We start from the raw sequence: 18319 nt of genomic DNA on the forward strand, positions 1-18319 counted from the left end.
TTACATTGGCATACACAACTGCACATATTTATTGGGGTGTGCAAATGTGTATCCCAAGGAAAAAAATCTATGGTCATAGCACATGTCACGTCAGGAGAGCATTTTGACACTACGTGAAAATTGGAATATTCGAGAGAAAAAATTGATGGGCCAGGCCCACAAGTTTTAGAAACTGAATTTTGACAATTTAGGACCATTGAAATTCTTGATGTTCCCAGATTTGACGGCTTAGAACTGTCAAATTTCTCCCATCCTTCATTAATTTGACAATTTTAGCCCGTTGAAAAAATAAATTTGACAATGAAAAATTCTACGCCAATTCGACCTCTTGGTCCGTCGAATTTTATGAAATTTGACAGCCCATGACCATCAAATTTGGGCTTTTTTTCACATTGTGTTAGTATGCCACTTGGGGGAGTGGGATTATCAAGACTCTTTTTCAGTTGAGTTCTACTTAGCTCGATTATTAGGCGGTTGGGCTAAGATTTTGTGGCCCAGTTAGAGGAGTTAAGTTTGAAAAGAATAAAACGTGGTGTTTACGAATTTTTATAAAATTTGGTGAAAAAAAATGCTATATAACTGGTTGTATGTTCCATAGTGTAAACTTGTACGTTGTGACGTGTAACACAAGTCGATTTTAAAGCAACAATGCTTCAAAATTTTGGAAGAATACACATTCTTACGTGACAAATGTCCTTTCTATAATGACATGACTCACTACATTTATTTGAGATTAAACCTTAATTTTTCAAATTGATAATTTGTCCCCTGACTTTGGTCTTTTAAAAAAAATTAATGTAACAATAACCTCGATGTCCTCATTATCACCACTATCATTATTATTATCACTTTCACCATCACCAATTTCATCATCACCATCACTATTATATGGCTGAACTTTTTGTTTTCGAAATTTTGAAATGAAATGGATAATATACATATGAAGTGTATGCCACATATTTTTTATTTATCAAATTTTTGGCCGTATTTTAAATCAGATTTTTGTAATCCAAAATCTAATAGAACTCGAATTTTTCAAGAATCAACTTTTTGCCGTATCCGAATTGCTAACAATGGTCTGAAATTTGGAGGGGAGGTTAAGCTTCAACTTTGACAAAAGAGCGTGCATGTTGTTCATGTTCTTATTTCACATCGTTTTGACTTTGTTATATGTGCCCAACTCAATGTATCCACTGCAACTATATCTGATGGGTCCCACCCATCTTGGAGATCTCTGCCAATTACGAATCTGATAAAATCCCTCGTGACAATCAGATTATCAAAACACTCCATCTGCATGCGGCTGATGTGGCAAAGCATAGAACCAACAAATTCAGGATACAAAAGATAAAGATCAACCGTTCTGTGCCCTTACCACATCAGCCAAGTATAGATCGACTGAAAGTTTTCGAGGCAGAAAATCATTACCGTGTATAAAAAGCTGACTTTTAAAAAGTGTCATGCTGGGGTGACACAAAGGGACACACAAGGGTGACAAAAATGTGTGTTGTTGTGCACATTACCTTAGATGCTTTTCTACAAGATACGAGTAAAAAGCATCTAGAGTTATATGCGCGCCACCACATCATTTTTGTCACCTTTGTGTCTCCGTTTGTGTCATTCCAGCAATTTCCTTTTAAAGTCGTACTGGGGTGACACAGGATTTACCGTGATTCTCACAATTCTGATGTGGACATGAATACATAATCGCAAATGGTTTTTACTCGTGTCACAACACAAGTAAAAACCATCTACAATTATGTGCACATCCCACGTCAGACTTGTGAGAATAGCGGTAAATTATTTTTGTCATTTCAGCATTTTCCAAAGAATAATGATGAATGCACCCGGTCATAATACAAGGGTGGGTACGGGGCTGATGTGGCAAGGGCAAAGAATGGCACATACTTTTCCTTGTGTATCCCAGTGAAATTGATCTATGGTTCTATGCTCTTGCCACATCAGCGGTGTACCTGACCACGTGCATTCATCACGACTCTTCATTAAATTGTCCAAGAAAAATGAGTTGTAAGATTAGGAATCCAAAGGGTCTCTTTACTAGCATGTAATATTATGACAACTCAAATTGCATACTATTAACAATTAGTTCAGAGCCTATGCTCCTCCCCAAGGTATGATCAATTTTGAACCGTTGGATTTGACCCAATAGAGATTATCAACTATTTATCTCCTCCTTCCCCTTAAGAAGGGGGTTTAAAAACTAAGCAAACCCCCTTAGGTTTCTTGCCACTTGAAGCATAACATGGAGAAGGCTCAAAAGGCCAGGGTTCAATATCGAGGTGTTCGAAATCGTCCATGGGGGCGGTATGGAGCAGAAATCCAAGATACAAAAAAGGGTGGTATCATTAAGTGGCTAGGAACATTTCCAACTGTGAAATAGGCTGCACGTGCTCTCGATAAAGCTGCTTATGAAATGAGGGGAGATCGAGCTAAGCTTAATTTTCCCCATGAATATATTAATAGGAGCCAATTATCCTCTCCTCATTCTACTGTTGTTTCTTCATCATCACCTTCTCATTCTTTCACTACTACTTCTAGTGAGAATGTTGATAAGGAAAATCTGAATACTGAGAACGATGAAGAAGATGAAGATATCATGTGGAAGTATTTGGATGAAAAGATGTTGGATGAGTTTCTAGAGTCTAAATAAGGAGCTTCTATTATTTTTCTAGCATTTTAGTTTTGAAATAAATGATGATCCATAAACATATATTGTTCTCATTCTCTTATCAAGGATTGTATGTTATGGACGAGTTTTTTTTTGTTATTGTTCAAGTTATAGCTAAATATCTTGTCAATGTTTATGTTGTTTGTTCTCCTAGATCATCAAGATTGTTCTCAAGGACTAGTTACAACTTCTGATTGAAAGATTTCTCTCAAAATTGTGGAATGAATGTTTTACTTTTTATTTTATTATATTTTTAATCAATAAACCTCTTCTTAATTAAATCAGTAAATCAATCATTGCGTGGGAAATGAACCAAGGTCTTTAGTAGCATCACCCAATGACTTTACCAATTAAGCTAGTTGGCATCTCCAAAATGATAGAATATGAATGTTTTTCTTGTTATATATACTCATCTTTATGTAACGCAAATCACGCTCATACACACATTTGTGTGATTCTACAAAATTCCCAACACGCACGGGCAATCAAGAAAATAAAAGTTCCTTACCCTATGCATGTATGTTATAAGCAATGTTTTAAAAATTGAACAGAATGATTGAATAAAAAAATTTGTCAAATTGATAGAACCATGGTTGGATCGATTTACATCTATTACAAAATTAAAAATAAGTACCTATGCTTTTTTTATTATTATGTTAGATTACTTTCATGTATAGTCATAAAAAAAGACAGAAATAAAAGACCCGCCCATGGGTTGCCTATGTGGTAAGAGCGAGCATGTGAAGTGTGGGTTAGGCGCACGTCACGGGTTCGATTCCCCTCTTGGATTTTCTCATAATTTAACTGGGGGACCATGGCGGTGGGTTGCTGTGGTAGTCCTCCCCGAGATTAATCATGGTGCGCATAAGCTGGTCTGGACACTCGGTTAGCAAAAAAAAAAGACAAAAATAAAAAAAAAACAATTTTAATTTTAAAATTAACATTTGTTGTATGTTCTAAAAGGTAGGGGAACGTGCTGTGCATGTGATGGTAAGTAATAGCATTTCTTAAATTTATTTTATGAATGATAGAGCTCTTTTAGTTAAAAATAAATGTGCGATTAATTAATTAATATATATATATATATAATTTTTTGATCAATTAGATAGTTAAATATGATATAATTAAAAGGTTGTGAGAGGCTTTTGTTGGTTCATCAGACACCTCTCCCTCCCATGTGAACAACTTTCGTTCTATTCAATTGTGACAGTAAAAGGGCCTCACAACCATTGGCATCGTCAACATTACAGGGAGGTTGTCGCATCATTTATGATAAGTAGGATATAAAGGAATTTCAAGCTATAGCAAATAATATTAAGTATATCCTTATTAAATTTTTTGTGTGTCTTCTTTCTTCCTTAGTTAATTTTTCTAATTTTACCAAAAGAGCTTAATTGAGTAATTATCCATAAGAATAACTTATTTTCACTCATTTACATCACCGAACGTTGGACTATTGGGTTGATACATTGGAATAAGGTGTACTGCAATACATCAAATCACTTTCTTACGAAAATTTGAATAGAGATATCTTTAGAAAGATTTGATCATTATCTTGGGTTTTCCAAATTCTGATGGATTATTTGCTTCAAAATCTGCTTTGGAGATCGTTCGGGCGCATCACAAAAAAAATCAGAAATGGAGTGTAATCTGGAGTTTGAAATGCCCTCATAAAATGCAGCTTTTTGGGTGGAAACTTGTTCATTGCATGTGTCTTTTGGATGAAGTTAGAAAACGGAGAAACTTGTCATTGGCATCTATTTGTTCTTTATGTCAGTGTGGGGAAGAAACCTTCCAACATCCTTTCATGGATTGCAAAATTACCAAGGAAATCTGGCGTCATTTGGTTGCTAATTATGGAGGTCACATCCCACACGGTGGTGCTATATCTTTCATGTTGTTATAGGGCTTCAATTCCTATGATTCTCGGGTTAGCTCAATTCCTTGGCTAATAAACTGGAAAATCTGGTTGGCAAGGAACTTAGCAATTTTTGAAGGGCTCCAACTGAATGCCAAGGCAATTATTCATTCTCCTCATTATCCTATCAGGCATTGTCTTATTTCGATAAATGGGAAAGACCGCCAATGGGGTGGGTTCTTGAAATTGAATATTGATGGTTCGAGTCTTGGCAATCCAAGCCATATTGGGGTGCATTATAGTAACTCATGTTTGGAGAGAGGCGAATGCTGTTGCAGACGCGCTTGCTGCTGCAGCAATTCATAGTCAACAGTCGATGAAGTTCATGCGAGTAATGGAGTTACCTATTAATGTTAAATATGCTTATACTGGAGATAAGCTTCAAATGCCTCAATTTCTTTTTGTATATCATTAGGGTCTGCCCTATGTACAAATTTCCACATATATAATATAAATCACCTTGCTTGGTTAGAAAAATAAAAAGGGGCTGGTTTTATTTTTCGTGATATGGAGGGTGAGTTGATCAAGGCGGGATGTGCTTATTTGGGTCTTGGCTCGAATAACTTTGCAGAATTCAATGCTCTCTTTTCAGGCTTTGAGCTTATCCTTCTTTATGGCGTTAAACTATTGGTTGAGACAGATTCAAGTCTTCTTGTTAATGCGAAGGTGAGAATCACCCTTGGATGTTGGAAAGTTCACTTTACAAGTCTTTATCTATTTTGGCTCAGATAGAAAGGGATATTACACATGGCTTCAGGGAGGCAAATGGGTTAGCGGATGCTCTAGCTGTTTTTGCTTCTACATCTAAAACGTCTTTTATTTTATTTTATTCAGTAGATCATCTGCCTTTATTGGCTCGCAAGGAGTTTGTTGGGGTCAAATCAGTTCTTCCAAACACCAGGCGTATGTAATTTTTTCTTCTCCCTTTTTTCTTTTAATAAAATACTTGCTTGCTTATAAAAAAAAATTATCTTAGGTTTTCAATGAATTACAATCATGTTTTTATAAAGATAATGTCTATCCTAATCTTTGTAAGATTGTGATTTGGCTTATATTAGTACACCTTATTATAGTGCATTATCTTAAAACTCTAATGAAAATGAATTCGTTTATGATGCCACCTTAGTGTCAATTTTCTTATCAATTTGATACTAACATTCGCTTATATATGCCATCTTGTCAATTCACTTCTTACTGCATGATTTGCTCGCATTAAATCAACTCTCCCCTGCAAAGTTTCCTGCCCTACTGATCCATTCGTACCAATAACCTATGTTGTTACTGCCTTTATTCCAGAATGAGTGGCAGTTTTTCCACTCACCCTGCAAACCATGGATGTTAGACTACACAGAAACAGAATGAATGAAGTACCAAGGGGTAGCAACAGAAGCATCGAGTTCGGTTCTCGCTTAAGATCTCAAAGTAGCCTCACACATAGGAAGTCCTAAAACCCAAGCTAACGCTTCCCTTGTATATGCCTTAGCTTCTCTTGCCTATTTGGGTCAACTTCAATGGGACCTAGAACAAGCTATGACTATCTAAATTTGCTATCAAAAATGTGCCTACCTTATTGGTAATTAAGGTAAACTTGGTCCCAGTTGCATTAATGATAGATAAGCGTGAAAGCAGAATGTACTACTCGTGCTCAATTGATATGGAGCATCTTCCCACTCCAGCTCCCATGAAAACCAGTTGCGGCAGAAAAGCCAACATAAGAACTAGCTGAACAGTCTTCAAAGGTTTCAATCTCCTTCCGTGCTTCCAGACATTTTGAGCTCCACATATTCTTGTACTATCAAAAGAGGGATCGATTCCGTGAAAGATGGAATCAGTAAATGGAAATCCACTGATATTTCATCTTTGTGAGATTGTCAATTGTATACTGACAGCGTCTTTAGAGTATGTCAAATCAGTATAGCTATCCTTCTTCTAACACAGCAAGGCAATTTTGATCAGTATCAAAAAGAAGTGGTACATAATTCCTTTCTTGCTCCTTATCTATGCAGAACCATGTGCCATGCAATAGAAAATCCCTGAAATTCAATTTGATTTATTTTTTATAGAGGTAATTTTAGTTTTGGAAGAAAGTATTATGGTAACAGAAAAGAGAAGTAAAAAGTGACATGAATGATATTTGAGTTGGGTTAAAAGACTTATAAAAAGAAATATAATAAACCTATTAATATCAAGTTTATTTTAATATATAGTAATATATATATATATGGGTCCCGTTCAGCAACAAACATTTTGGAAAAACATTTTTCAAAACATGGGTTAGAGGTTTTGGAATGGGCTGATTTTTGGTGAGGATGATCTCTACGGTGAGGAGATCATCCTCACAAAAAATCATCCCATTCCAAAACTTCTAGCCTCAGTTTACAAGCTGAAAAATCATGGACCGTCCATTTTTTGTAAATCATTTTTGATGGGGTAAGAAGTTTTGGATTGGGCTGATTTTTGGTGGTGATGATCTCCTCACCATTGAGATCATACGCACAAAAAATCAGCCCATTCCAAAACCTCTAACCCATGTTTTGAAAAATGTTTTGCCAAAATGTTTGTCAAAATGTTCGTTGCTAAACATTTCCCTATATATATATATATAGGGTCCTGTTCGGCACCCTAAGCTTTACCACACACTTTAACAAACGTGTTTTGACTTACATGGGTTAGAAGTTTTGGAATGGGCTGAGTTTTGGTCAGGATGATCTCTATGGTGAGGAGATCATCCTCACAAAAAATCAGCTCATTCCAAAACTTCTAACCCCATCAAAAATGGTTTACAAAAAATGGACGGTCCACGATTTTTCAACGTGTAAACATGGGGCTAAACATTTCGGAATGGGCTGTTTTTTGGGGAGGATGATCTTCTAATCATAGAGATCATCCTCACCAAAAATCAGCCCATTCCAAAACTTCTAACCCATGTAGGACAAAAAACGTTTGTTAAAGTGTGTGGTAAAACTTAGGGTGCTGAACATTTCCCATATATATATATATAGGGGGCGGTTCAACGGACGTATCCAAAATCGGATAAGAAACTGATGTTTCTTGGGCATTGGATGGATGGAAATCAACAGTGCAAATTCGTTTGAATGTCAGTTCAATTGTTAAAAACGAAGTTTTTGAAAATTGCAAACAACTCCCTCGATTTTTACAACTTATTAAATTAACCCCTTGTTCTCTCTTTTCGTCTCGACAAAACGACTAAGACTTCAGTTCTGTTTTCGTCTCCATCGAAATACCTCGATTGAGGACTGCTCGCTCGCTCTCTCTCTCTCTCCCCCTCTCCCTCTCGATCGAGATCGAGTCTCTACAGAAAATCAAACCCTCATTCGTCCCGACAAAACTCCCTCACGTTAAACCGATTGTTTTCGTCTTCGTCTTGAGTGGAGTGAAAGTGATGTCAAGTTTCACTTTTGTGTGTGAAGGCGTGCCGTGCGGGCTGTGTGTGTGCATGTGTCTGTGTGACACACACACAAAGAGAGAGAGAGAGAGAGAAATTTGCTGATCTTCCAACGGCCTTTATTTACTTCCAAACACAAAAATTTATACTTACAAAAAATATGGAATTCCCGTGACCCAGAAATACCTTCCAGCTCATTTGAGAAAAGAAAAAGAAAAAAAAAAGGTCAACAGCTTCTCCAATGTACATCATTCATAATTGTGAAGAAGGGCCCAACTGAAAAGCTTCCATCAATTACCGGGAAAGCACATAATCATCATCTTCGTTGCAAGCCGATCTCCTTGGCTTGCTTTATTCAAAGATTATTCAGATGAAATCTTGATCTTCCTCCAAGGTCATCACAAGGTGAAATAAATCACAATAATTTCACATCTCTAATGTTTGCAGTCAATGGACACCACAAACCTTTGGACACTCCTCTTTTGGTGCCATATATATTTAGTTTATCTACTCATGGAAGTCCTCGTATGGTGAAAATCCACTTGAGGAGTCGCTTTCATATAATGGGGTCTCCCTCGGAGATGACGGAAGCATCTCTCTCTGTTGAGAAGCTGCACTTGAAACATAACAAAAAAAAAACTATGAAAAAGAGGAGAGAAAGAGAGAGAGAGAGACCGAGTGAGCGAGCGAGTAGTCCGCAGTCGAGGTATTTCGATGGAGACGAAAACAGAACTGAAGTCTCAGTCATTCTGTTGAGACGAAAAGAGAGAATGAGGGGTTAGTTTAATAAGTTGTAAAAATCAAGGGAGTTGTTTGTAATTTTCAAAAACTCCGTTTTTAACAATTGAACTGACGTTCAAACGAATCTGCGCCGTTGATTTCCGTCCATCTAACGTCCGAGAAACATCAGTTTCTTATCCGATTTTGGATACGTCCGTCGAACCGCCCCCATATATATATATATATGGGAAATGTTCAGCACCAAACATTTTGGCAAAACATTTTTCAAAACATGGGTTAGAAGTTCTGGAATGGGCTGATTTTTGGTGAGGATGATCTCTACGGTGAGGAGATCATCATCACCAAAAATCAGCCATTACAAAACGTCTAACCCCATCAAAAATGGTTTACAAAAAATGGACAGTCCACGATTTTTCAACTTGTAAACATAGGGCTAGAAGTTTTGGAATGAGCTGATTTTTGGTGAGGATGATATCCTCACCATAGAAATCATCCTCACAAAAAATCAACCCATTCCAAAACTTCTAACCCATGTAGGACAAAAATGGTTGGCTAAAATGTTGACCCAAATGCTTGGTGCTGAACGAGACCCTATATGGGAAATGTTTAGCATCAAACATTTTGGCAAAACATTTTTCAAAACATGGGTTAGAAGTTTTGGAATGGGCTGATTTTTGGTGATGATGATCTCTACGGTGAGGATGATCTCTATATATATGTATATATATACAGTTGACAACCACTTGTCTTATAGGGTTAAAATTTTGAACATGTAAACCACTTTTGATGGAGTTAGAAGTCTCAAAATGGGTTGATTTTTTGAGGATGGTCTCTCCACCATGGAGACCATCTTTGCCAAAAATCAAGCCATTTCAAAACTTCTAACCTATATAAGACAAGTGGTTGTCAACTACATTGTCCAATAATGTCACTTGATGTATCCCAACCCATATATATACTCCAAGGATGCTTTGGATCCTACAATATTTTTAATATTTTTGAGTTTGAGTCCTAATCTTTTGCACCCAGGGTGGAATATTGAAACCCTTCTCGCACACCATGGCACATGCCACGTAAGCCACAATTCCATAGCAAGCAACTATAAATACTACTCATGAACCAGAGTTAACATCCATGTGGATCAGAACCATCAGACTCTACAAAATATGCCAAATCTTGTGTACTTGAACTTTTTTTTGGCAGCACATGCTCATCATTCTCAATCCGAAGATAGTCATCCAATGGTTTGAATTGATCATACCGATCCAGTTTTCATTCCATGCAAATACTAGGCATAATCTGTTTTTCCTATGTTATCTATCGGCTAATTATTAATATGTATATATAAAGCTCCGTAGTTTCTTTCAAACTTTAATAAATGCAGGAAGGCAATGTATCGTCGACTTGAATTAAGGTGTTAGAGAAAATTAATTTTAAAGGATCATGACATCATCAAATGATGCAAGTCTTGGATAAGAATCTAAAATAATGTGAAACCACCAGAAAAAGAATTCTCAAAGAGAAATTTTATTAAAATTGAAGATAATTTCTACATTGTAGTTACAACTCTTTTTATATAACAAAAAAAAAATTCCAACCCTAAAATATGAAAATAGTTCAAAATAACAAAAATTACTAAAAATGGTGAAAAGAATTAAGCATAAAAATCTATACTACTTAACCCTAAAAGAAAGGCAGAATCGATTGTGTGTGATTCTGACTTCTATAAATAAAGTTATTTACAAAATATAAATTTTCTAAATTAGAAAAAAATTACCTAAAATATGGATAAACGAAAGAATTGGACCTAAAAATAAAAGTCTACGTACAGCAATGGATCTTAAAGATCTTTGTGCTAACATTCAGGAATAGGTCTCCACAGATGATTTTGACTTCCGTCATTCACATATACAATCAGGCCTTCCGCTTGAACTTTTGGCAATCAAAGAGTTCCATGAATTCTTTTGCCACTTGTCCTACATCATGTCGGAAAAATATTAATATGTATGTATAAATAAGTATAAGCTCCACAGCTTCTTTCAAACTTTAAGAAATGCAAGAATGCACTATATCATAAATACGAATTAAGGTGTCTAAAACAAGTCTTGGATAATAATCTAAAACAATGTGATATCTCACACTGGGTAATTCCTTAACTCTTCCTCGGTCTATTGATAAGGGTACAAAATGTTCCTGGGAAATTTATACGAAAAAAAAAAAAAAAACCTGTTAGGATAAACAACAACCATACAGATTTTTTACATGAATAGTAACAATACAATGTAGAATAAGTATGAATATGAAGTACCTCTGAATCTATTCAAACTTTTTTTTGTTTATTTATATCTAATAGAATTGTTTGTAATAATTAGAGACTACATATATAGGTTGGGGGGAATGCTAACGTCCAAAATCTCATGGGGACGTTAGCATTGTCCACCAAATTTACTTACTAATAATACCTCCCCATTTTATCTTTTAGTGAAAAAAATAAGAGTATGTAAATCTTTTACATAATAAATGCATTGATTATTAATGCATTTACTATAAAAAAAAAAAAAAAAACATTTTAATCAAAAGATCGAAATACCCTCAACATATGTTATGTAAACGAGCGTTTATTATGTAAAAGACCAACATACCCTTATCTTTTGTACTAAATGATAAAATATGAAGGGGTATTATTAAAAAGTAATTTGGTGGATAATACTAACATCCCCGTGAAGTCGTGGACATTAGCATTTCCCTATATATATCGTTAAAAGGTAAAATGAAAAGTACAGATAAATTATTTTTTAATATCCAAACTTGCAGCCATATTTTTTTTGTGGTTCTATCATAGTTTTCAAAATTAAGGTCTCAAATATGATATGGATTCGAATAATGATTTTTGACATCCCTATCACAAAATCGTAGATCATTTGCCTTGGGATACACAAGAAAAGATTTATGTTTATGTGTATCCCGAGGCAAATGATATGTAGTTCTATGATGGGGCCGCCAAATTATCATGACTCTTCAAGTTTTTCATTGAAGTGATTTTGCCATTTTCTTATATTCAACCGTTTAAACATAAAGTCCAATAGTTGGGATTTCTAGGTATCTTGAGAACACAAATCTTGAAGATACATATACCGAGGATAAATCCTAACTATTGGATTATCTATCTAATGTCCAAGACTTCATAGGATGTTAGAATTGTCCACCAAATTTACTTACTAAAAATACTTCACCCCATTTTGTCTTTTAGTGAAAAAGATAAGATTATGTCAATCTTGTACATAATAAATTAATGCATTTATTGTGTAGGCATTGATTGCTAAAGCATTTACTACAAAAAAAAAATATTTATATCAAAAGACTAAAATGTTGGGCCCACATACAAACAGAAATAGAAGCCTAATTGGTGAGTCCTAGCCATTTGATTGGATCATTTTTCATCATGGGTTTCAAACCTGCATATGGACCTGTTCTTGAAACCCATGTAAAACTTTAGGATTGTGTTCAGTGTAGATTATCAAGAAATATAAAGAACAAAATAAATAAAAAGCTTAGCAAACAAGGGGTTGATCCACAATTTCAAGCTTAAAAACGATCATAGTTTAAAGTATAAAAGAAAATTAAAATAAAACTAATCTAAGATGAACAAGAGCAGGATTCATAATGTAAAAAATTAAATCAACCAAATCCACTAAAACAATTCATCTCATTAATAAATTTATTTATTTATCATCTCGATCCAATTAATAAAGTTAATGTTATTTGATCGAAAGATGATATCTATTAATCCAAATATTTAATCTAAATTATGTGATGATATTTAATAAGACGAAATCAAAAGGGTAAATATCAAATCTCTAACAAAGTATAGTTTAACTTGAACTTATGTAAGATTAAATTATCAAAATCATGAGAATAAATATTATATCTAATAATTACTACTTAACAAATTGGTATCACAATAGAGAATTGAATCATCATTAGAAACAAATAAAATTATATAAGATGATATTGCTTAGGCTTCATCGACTTCTCTAATAGAGATCTAGCCATAGACCATTGCAAAAATAATAAAAGTAAATAAAAATTAAATAAAGAAAAAATTGGGAAGAAAGTAATGCTTCTTTTATTAATCTTGACTTTAAACTGGCAAAGAACTCTTTCCATTTACAAAGTTTGAATAGAAAGTAAACTAAAAACTAAAAACTAAAAACTATAAAAATAATAGAAAACTAAAAAAAATAGGACATGATAAGAGAAGATGATCAAAGCTTTTATTTAGTCTCTTATTTATAGAGACTAGATTAGGGTTTCTTTTGACTTTAGAACACTTTCATGTTTTACAAGGATTCTAAACCTTAGCTTACTACGTCACAAATCATGCAGCTTCAACATTATACGAATCTCGAGAAAAAAATTGACATCATTGTGCCACCCAAAATGTTCATCGTGCCACGACTCTTGTGGGCCCAATGACTTTGGACTTTGGTTAGAGGTCTTGTCTTGGGTTTTGAATCGTAATGTACTTCTCTAATTATCTTGGTTCATCCTTTTGAATCTCATGAATTTGACCTATCATAAATAAATAATTGGAATTAATCTAAAAAATCATAATTTATTTAAAAACAATAATAAACATGGACTATCAACGTATTATGTCTATTTAGGGGATTTTATGTACTATTAAACCTTAAAATCTATGTAAATAAGGTGTCAAAAACAACTTCTAAGCTCTTGTCAAATTGGCTGAATGAATCTTATTTTCTATTCAATTAGTCTAAAGCCATGTCCTTCAGTCATGAAGCATAAAAAAAATCATAAATCGATGGAATTATTCAGAGATGTTAATATGGATAGTTTTGACAATTCAGAGTTTTCCATGTGGCATTTTTTGAATAGGGTAGGTTCATTCATTGCTCATAGTTAGAGTAGCAACATTTTCTTTTATCATTTTCAAAAGGTGAGACCGCCTACTCTCATATGTAGAACATGCATGTGGGTATCTGACATGTAAGATTTGACAACTCAACAATAAGTTCAAAGCTTATGCTCCTTACAAGATATGATCAATTTCGAACCGTTGGATCTGACCCAATTGAGATTATCAACTATTTATCTCCCCCTTGTTCTTAACAAGGGGGTTTGAAAATTAAGCAAATCCCCTTAGGTTTCTCCCCACTTGAAATATAACATAGAGAAGGCTCAAAAGGCTAGGATTCAATATCTAGGTGTTTGAAATCACTCATGGGGACGGTATGGTGCAAAAATTTGAGATACTAAAAAGGGTGGTGCCATTAAGTGGTTAGGAACATTTTCAAATGAAATCCCCTCGACTTTTTTTTACTAAATAATGAATAAGAGTCTGATTGGTAAATTGAGGATTTTCTAAAAAATGGGTGTCGCCACTTAGTTTAGGTCTAGGAACAAAAAATAACTCAAAAATAGATCTGGATCGATTCACTGAAATCCCCTCGACCCTTTTTTACTAAACGAATCTCGGGGCTAAATTTTTTCCAATCATTATATGATTTCTTGAATTTCACATATAAAAGGAAAACTTTGAAAAAATCCTACTTTCATCCCATATTCTAGATTTCACAAGACAATATATTTAATTAAAAATCCACAGATGCAAATATTTTTCAAATTAAATAAAATAGGAATTTATGAAGATTTTTCAAATTAGAAAGTTATGAATGTAAAATTTCTAAATTGGCAATTTATAAAATTTCTAAATTAGGAATATAAAAATTTTCAATTTAAAAATATAGGATGAATTCCCAAATTAGAAATTTATAAAAATAAAGTTTCCAAAATAGAAAATAGCAAAAATATGAAATTTCCGAATTAGAAAGTCATAAATTTTCATGAACAAGAAATTTCTAAATAAGAAAAATACAAAACTCCCAAATTGGAAAATCACAAAAAAAATAAATAAATAAATAAATTAACTTTCTAAATTAGATATTTATGAATATGATTTTTTCCAAAATAGAAAATTATGAATTTCCAAATTAGAGAGTTCAACAATGAATTTTTCAAAATAAAAATTATGAATATGAAAATTTCCAACTTAGGCAATTGTAGACACATAACAACTCAACAAATCGGCAAAATTCAATATCGCATAAAACCACCAAATTAATAAAATATGAATATACATAAATCTCAAAACTAACAAAAATCAAAATCAAGTAAAATTATCAAATCGAAAAAATTATACATGAATCTCGAAATTGTCAAAACTCAAAATCATGTAAAATTATTAAATCAGAAAAATATGGCATACATAAATCTTAAAATTGGTAAAAATCAAAATCATTTAAAATTATCAAATCAAAAAAATATGGGCATACATGAATCTCAAAATTGGCAAATTTTAAATATGTTAACAAATTCATGAATTGAAAATTCATATGTATATATCAAATTTCTAAGTTGAAACATTGTGAACATAAGGCAAATTAACGTCCCAAAAATTCATGCACACAGATAATTTCTGAACCAAAACGTTATAAATATGTAGCAAATTAGTGAATCAAAATTCATGGAGCAAAATTCATACATATATGCAAATCAGAAATTCATATATATGCAAAATTCATACACATGGCAAGTCAAAAATTCATACATATATGCAACAATTCTCGAATCAAAATATTAGAAACACATGATAAATCAGTGAATCAACCATTCATACAAATATGTATCATTCTTGAATCCGAAAAGTTAGAAACATGTAATGAATGTTATGAATACGTTAATAAAAGTTGGACGATCATCAAGATAAAATAAAAAATGAGAAAATGAGGAGAAAGAAAAAAATAAAAGATTAAAAAAATAAAACCTACTTACCTCTACGACTAATTGGTGGTTATGGCGCATTCCTTCAGGTGCAACTTGAAATAAATTTGAGAAACATGAAAAAGGGTGCCACTACAGAAAAGCATTGGAGATGAAGGTGTGACGTGAGGTTTCTTTCAATTCTAACGTGATTATTTTTAAGTCATGAGGTCATATTTTCTTAGAGCAGCGAGGTCTCTAGATTATCGAAATGTGTAGCGAACCTAAGCATACGTACTTACTAAATCGGGTGTAAAGTGTAGCGATCTTAAGCATGCGTAAATTTTTATGTTGAGTCATTACAAGTAAGGGAGATTGAAGGACTAGAAAAGGAACAATACTCACAAACGTTCAAGTTCCTTATACTCATCATTAGGAATTCACCACAACCGGATGACGAATTGTCAAATTAAGCAAATACAAAAATGGAGTGTCTACAAAAGTTGTTTATGAAATGAGGGGAAATCGAGCTAAGCTTAATTTTCTCCATTAATATATTAATAGGACTCAAGTATCCTCTCCTATTAAGTAATACAAATTACTTTTCAACATTCTCACTAGAAGTAATAGTCAAACAATGAGAAGGTAAACAACTCAATTATCCTTTCCCAATTTCGCTAAAAAATTCGCAACCCAATTTGTTTCTCTAAAAAAGAATTCAAATGAACAAGATTCAAAGTATTGTGCCTGTTTAGAAATCTCCAGCAGTATTTCACAATATTTCCATGAAGGTTCGATTACATTCTTGAGACATTTGATTGAATATAGAGAACATGAAGAAATTAGAATTCATTGCAAATACCTTGCTTCATTCACTTATCAAGGATTGTATGTTATGGATGACATTTTTTTATTGTTCAAGTTCTAGCTAAATATCTCGTCAATGTTCATGTTGTTTGTTCTCCTAGGTCATCAAGATTGTTCTCAAGGACTAGTCACAACTTATGATTGAAAGATTTCTCTCAAAATTGTGAAATGAATGTTTTACTTTTTTCTTTTTTTAATCAATAAACCTCTTCTTAATTAAATCAATAAATCAATCGTTGCACGGGAAATGAACCTAGGTCTTTGGTGGCATCACCCGATGACTTTACCAACTAAGCTAGTTGGCATCTCCAAAATGATAGAGTATGGATGTTTTATTTGTTATAGTCATCTTTATTTAATGCAAGTCGCGCACATAAACACATTTGTGTGATCTACACGATATGCCAACCTGACAGATCAAAAAAAGAAAATCCTAACCCTAGGTATGTATGTAATAAGTGATGTTTCAAAAACTGAACAAAATGATTGAATCACAAATTTGTCAAACTGATAGAACGATGGATGGATCGATTTACATTTATTATAAAATTAAAACTAAGTACCTATGCTTTTTTATCTTAGACTACTTTCAAGTATAGTCATAAAAAAGACAGAAATCAAAAAACCAATTTTAATTTTAGAAAGATTTGGGTAGGGATATCTTTAGAAAGATTTGATCATTATTTGGGGTTTTCAATGAATTACTATCAGGTTTTTCTAAAGATAATGTCTCTCCTAATCTTTGTAAGAATTTGATTTGGTCTGATAAGAATGACTTCAATTCGTTTATGTATGCCACCTTAGTGTCAATTGTCGTATCAATTTGATACAAATATTGGCTTATGTATGCCTCTTTTCAATTGATATCAATTCACTTCTTATGCATGATTTGTAAAACAATTTGATTTAGTTTTCATAGAGGTATTTTTAGTTTTGGAAAAGAGTATTATGGTAACAGAAAAGAGAAGTAAAAAAGTGGTCACTGATAATATGAATGATATTTGAGTTGGGTTAAAAGGCTTATGAAAAGAAATATAGTAAACCTATTAATTTCAAATTTATTTTAATATATATATATATATATATATACACTTACATACATACATACAGCTAACAACCACTTGTCTTATAGGGTCAGAAGTTTTGAACGTGTAAACCACTTTTGATAGTCATCGTTTGCAACCTGAAGATATTCATTCCATGCAAATACTAGGCATAATTTTTTATTTATTTTTCTATGTTATCTGTCGTCAAAGTATTAATATGTATATATAAAGCTCCATAGCTTCTTTCAGACTTTAATAAATTCAAGAGTGAAATATATCGTCAACAAAAGTAATTTTAAAGGTTCATGACATCAACAAATAATGCAAGTCTTAGATAAGAATCTAAAACATTATGAATCCACCAAACAAAAAGAACTCTAAAGGAGAAATTTTATAGAAAAAGAGTTCTAACCATGGTAAAACACGAAAATAGTTACTACAATAAAAAATGACTAAAAATGGTAAAATGAACTAAACTTGAAAATATATACTACTTGATCCTAGAAGAAAGTAGAATCGACGGTGCACCATTCTAATTTCTATAAGTAAAGTTATTAAAAAATTGTAATTTTTCTAAAATAATTGCCTAAAAATAAGTAAATGAAGGAATTAGACCTAAAAATGAAAAGTCTACAATGCGCTATGGATCTTAAAGATCTCTACACTTCCATTCGGGAATAGATCTCCACAAATGATTCTAACTCCGTCATACGTCCGGGTGGGTCTGTGGGCACATGATTTTTACTTATGCAATCAGACCTACTACTTGAACTTTTGGCGATCAAGGAGTTACATGAATTCTTCTACCACTTGTCCTACATGGTGTCAATAAAAATATTAATGTGTATATATAAATAAGTAGAAGCTCC

Source organism: Akebia trifoliata, chromosome 5 (genome assembly GCF_017979445.1).
Source record: "Akebia trifoliata isolate Shusen 1 chromosome 5, ASM1797944v1, whole genome shotgun sequence".
Classification (NCBI taxonomy): Eukaryota; Viridiplantae; Streptophyta; class Magnoliopsida; order Ranunculales; family Lardizabalaceae; genus Akebia; species Akebia trifoliata.